This window comes from Gorilla gorilla, chromosome 12 (assembly GCF_029281585.2).
Source record: "Gorilla gorilla gorilla isolate KB3781 chromosome 12, NHGRI_mGorGor1-v2.1_pri, whole genome shotgun sequence".
Classification (NCBI taxonomy): Eukaryota; Metazoa; Chordata; class Mammalia; order Primates; family Hominidae; genus Gorilla; species Gorilla gorilla.
In genome coordinates, this window is record NC_073236.2 from 56145653 (window position 1) to 56150668 (window position 5016).

The window sequence follows — 5016 nt, forward strand, 5'->3', positions numbered from 1 at the left end:
ACCACATACAGTGTGAGTCCCACTATCATTTCTATTTTGCAGGTGCTGAAGCAAAAGCAAAAGAGATCTATGTGTGATATTGTTTGGATGTTTTTTCCTGAAAATATCAAGCTGAAATGTGGTCCCCAGTGTTGGAGATGGGGCTCACTGGGAAGTATTTGGGTCATAAGTGGCTTGGTGCCCTCCACAGAACAATGAGTTCATGTGGGATCCGGTTATTAAAGAGATTGGGACCTCCCTCCTTTCTTTTGTTCCCCTTTTCACCATGTGACAGGCCTGCTGTCCTTTGCTGTCCACCATAAGTAAAAACTTCCTGAGGTCCTGACCAGAAGCAAATGTTGGTGCCATGCTTCCTGTACAGCCTGCAAAACTGTGAGCTAAGTAAACTCTTTTCTTTATAAATTACCCATTCTCAGGTATTCCTTTATAGCAGCACACAATGGACTATACAATCTGTATCCTAAATCTTAAGTTACATTCCAATGCTCTCTTTTTGGTGGCTTCACAGTGGTTGTCTCAGAGGGAAAATACAATGACTTTCATTTTATAATTTGAGGACTCTGAACATGACTTATGGGGTTCAGCAGACACCATCACTGAGGATGGCGGGACAGTGGTCCACTGTCCTATCAGGAAGAGGCAATATATAAGGGTTAAAATAACAGATGAAGAAATTAACAGATATTAGTTACAGCAAAAATAATAAATAATCTTGGCCAATTTTGGTGTTGCTAACTCAACTGTTTCAGTAGGTCATAAGAAAGGATGTCTAATGGTCATTAAATACTTAGGCAGATACTTGGGCAAAGACCGATTTTAGATGCAGAGGTAAAGAGGAAGAAAAGAAAATATTTTATCGCACTTCAATGCAACCATTCCATTCCAGTTTTTTTCATTCAATTTCATTTTAATTTATTCCATTCATCTTGAGCTCAGCCCATTTCATCCTCTCCTATTTCATTCTACCCCATTCTGTTCTTCTTTCTTCATTCAACCATTACTGAATATTTTCTAAATATAAGGTTCTTTGTCTAATGTTGGGAGTAAAGGAAAAGGGTGAGGATTATAAAGTCAAACAACATGTAGGGCTTATCTTCAAGGGAGTTAAAATCTAGGACGGGGATAATTCATGTGTAGAAATCAGAGAGCCCTGTATTCCAAATGTAGCTCTGTCAGGTAGTCCATCTCTTTGAAACTCAATTTCTTTTATTAGAAAATTTATAGACACATAACAAAATTTTATTTGTTGTTAGGTAACTAATTGTACTAATATATACAAGAAACATGACATAGTTACTGGAATATAAAATGTTAATTTTCCTCTAAACTAAACTAATACAGCAAAAAATAAACCATATTTTCTAGAATTTATGTCAGAAATTGTTTTTCTTTTGAAAAAGGCTAATTTATTTAGTATAACTTCATGCCATTTTAAGCTTTTCACTAAATTAAATATAGTAAGGAATCTTCACTTTTTAGAATATCTGTGCTGATATTTCATTTGAAAAATCTGAGCGCCATAAACATGCCATGGACAGTAGATTCAAGGAACAAATGGCTCAAACGCAAAAGAGAATTTAGAGGTTCCTTGGTTAATTGCCAATATTATATTTAATAAAAGCTCTGAGTTTCAGAGAGTAGAAATGAATTGCTAAAGATTTCACAGTGATTTAGTGATTAGTCCAGGTACTTCATTCTCTTAGTTGTACCTTGCCCATTGCTCTGTATTCCCTAACATTCTATTACAAATAACACATCAGTTAGTAAAACAATTTTTTACACTGATCATATCCTGGATAGCAATAAAGAATTCAAGAATTGTCTGTTAAATTCTTTTCTAAAAAAGTGAATTTCTCTCAACGTTTTACTTTTTTTTCTTAATTCATTCACTTAACAATTATCTGTCAAAGCACCCATTTTATATCAATTTTTTCTAAGATCCTAGTTCCTGCTTTTGACACAGTAAGTTTAATAAGAGCAATTACAATACCATTGCACCATTGTGGTGCAATTGCTTTAGAAATTAACCAAACACATAGACACAGACACACATACACACACAATCACACATGCACAACATACAAAGAAACACACACACTCCTTTCAAAAAACTTCTGAGGAATTTATCCAGATTGTAAAACCAAACTTGGGGCTTGTAAAATGAATATTAATGTATTAGTAATGGAATAGAACTAAACACAATGTTATTAAAATGGAAATAAATGAACATACTTTTTACTGTAATATTAACATAAAGTCATTATGAAGCATTTGGATAATACTGAAAAACTAAAAGGAACAAAACAAACCATCTATAGACTCACTCCCAACGAGAAAACACTCAAAGCTCATTAATTTTTTGACATAGGTTGTGCTTTTTGAGGGATGGTTCAGATAATAGTGCATTCACCATACCATAAACTGCAATAAAATATAAGTATATAGTTGAAACATTTACTGTAAGCTCTATTAACTATATTCCATTATCTGGATGCTCTATTATTTATTTTGCTATGTCCTTAATAAAATCTATTTTCCACTTTTAATTACAATTTTTAACTTTCACTCTTACACTTAAAAATTCACTCAAGATATAGCTCAGTATTAGGACACTAGCTGTTGATTTTATGGTTAATAGATGTAGAAGAGATAACAGGGAAACTGCCAGAAATTGTATGAAGTCTGATACCTAAAGTAATTAGACACTTATTCATAAGCAAAGTCTTTCCAGTGTCTAGGATCTATCTTTACTTTGGGCAGGAGATTTTTACAAGGCTCTAATGAAATAATATTAGCAACTGCATCATGATTACTGACTGGTCATCTTTTATTATTATTATTATTATTTCCTCTATGTTTTCGTGCTCAAAACCTTGCCGTAGTAAGTTGTAGAATTCTCCATTTCCCCTCAGACACAGAAAAGTTTTGCCTTATTCTAGCCAGACTCCCTTTAGGAATGTTGGTCAAATTTCATTATGCCAACAGCCTCTTGGCCTCAACTTTTAATTATTCTTTGACTTACCAATTTATTCATGCATGATCTATCCATTTACACAATCTTGAGAATAGTGAGGCTTTGAGAACTTTGTTCACCTATGTTTTGTTGTCCAAATAGCACTTAATTTGGTCTTTATTTCATTGATCTATCTCAGATATGTTGTGATTACCCAAAAGGTTAACAAGGGGTAAGCATTTGGACTATTGATTTATAATAGCAAGTTTTCTAATATTTTATTTTTCCTTAATTTGTAAAAATTAGTTCACAGTTTTGACATTGACATATTCTAAACATATTATAGCTTGGCTTTTTAAAACAAAAGTTTAGTCAGAATTACAACAAATTATCTTAACTGTTATCTTTGTAAACTGATTAATATTTTTAAAAATAAGCAGTGAGACTGGTGCAAAAGTAATTGCGGTTTTTGCATTGTTGAAATTTGCTGTTTGATACTGGCATACATTCTTAAATAAATGTTGTTATGTTATACATCATTTTAATGCGCATTTCTCACCTTATGCTTTTTTGCTAAATTATTACTTGCTCTTTATTTTATGTTTATTTAAGACTATGGAAATGATGTTAGACAAAAAGCAAATTAGAGCCAATTTTTTTATTCAAGTTAAAAATGGGTCATAAAGCAGCGGAGACAGCTCACAACATTAACAACACATTTGGCCCAGGAACTGCTAACGAATGTACGGCGGAGTGGTGGTTCAAGAAGTTTTGCAAAGGAGACAAGAGCCTTGAAGATGAGGAGCATAGGGGCTGGCCATTGGAAGTTGACAATGACCAATTGAGAGCAATCATCAAAACTGATCCTCTTACAACTACACGAGAAGTTGCCGAAGAACTCATTGTCGACCTTTCTATGATTGTTCAACATTTGAAGCAAATCGGAAAGGTGAAAAAACTCGGTAAGTGGGTACCTCATGAGCTGAGCGAAAATGAAAAAAACAATCATTTTGAAGTGTCCTCTTCTCTTCTTCTACGCAACAATGAACTGTTTCTCTAATAAACTGATGTGTGACAGAAAAAGGATTTTATATGATAACCGGTGATGATCAGCTCGGTGGTTGGACTGAGAAGAAGCTGCAAAGCACTTCCCAAAGACAAACTTGCACCACATAATGGTTATGGTCCGTTGTTTGGTGGTCTGCTGCCGGTCTGATTCACTATAGCTTTCTGAATCCCGGTGCAACCATTACATCTGATAAGTGTGCTCAGTAAATCGATGAGATAACAGTGAAAACTGCATCGCCTGCAGCCGGCATTGGTCAACAGAAAGGGCTCAATTCTCCACGACAACGCCAGATGGCAAGTCACACAACCAATGTTTCAAAAGTTGAACGAATTGGACAACAAAGTTTTGCCTCGTCTGCCATATTCATCTGACTTCTTGCCAACTGACTACCACTTCTTCAAGCATCTGGACAACATTTTGCAGGGAAAACACTTCCACAACCAGAAGGATGCAGAAAACGCTTTCCAAGAGTTCACCAAATCCTGAAACGTGAATTTTTACACCACAGGCATAAACAAACTTATTTCTCATTGGCAAAAGTGTGCTGATTGTAACGGTTCCTATTTTGATTAATAAAGATATGTTTGAGCCTAGGTATAATGATTTAAAACTTGTGGTCCAAAACCGAAATTACATTGGACAGCAACCTTTATTTCTTTTTAGAGGTGCTGGAATTGACGTTATCTAAGGTGAATTTCTGGTCACAATTTAGCCATCCCAAAACATCACCCAAATGCAAGATTTAGCTGAAACAAAATGACAGTTTTCTAGCCTGAGGCCAGGCACAGTGGCTCATGCCTGTAATCCCAGCATTTTGGGCGGCCAAGGCGGGCGGATCACATGAGGTCAGGAGTTCGAGACCAGCCTGGTCAACATGGAGAAACACCGTCCCTTGTGAAAATACAAGAATTAACTGGGCATGGTAGCACATGCCTGTAATCCCAGCTACTCAGGAGGCTGAGGTAAGACAATCACTTGAAGCTGGGAAGCAGAG

At 35.5% G+C, this 5016-nt stretch overlaps 1 pseudogene; it reads left to right on the forward strand.

Annotated features, from left to right (window-relative positions):
• The first annotated feature begins 3568 nt into the window (after window positions 1-3568).
• Window positions 3569-4595, forward strand: LOC129531845 (histone-lysine N-methyltransferase SETMAR-like; annotated as a pseudogene).
• The last annotated feature ends 421 nt before the right edge of the window (window positions 4596-5016 follow it).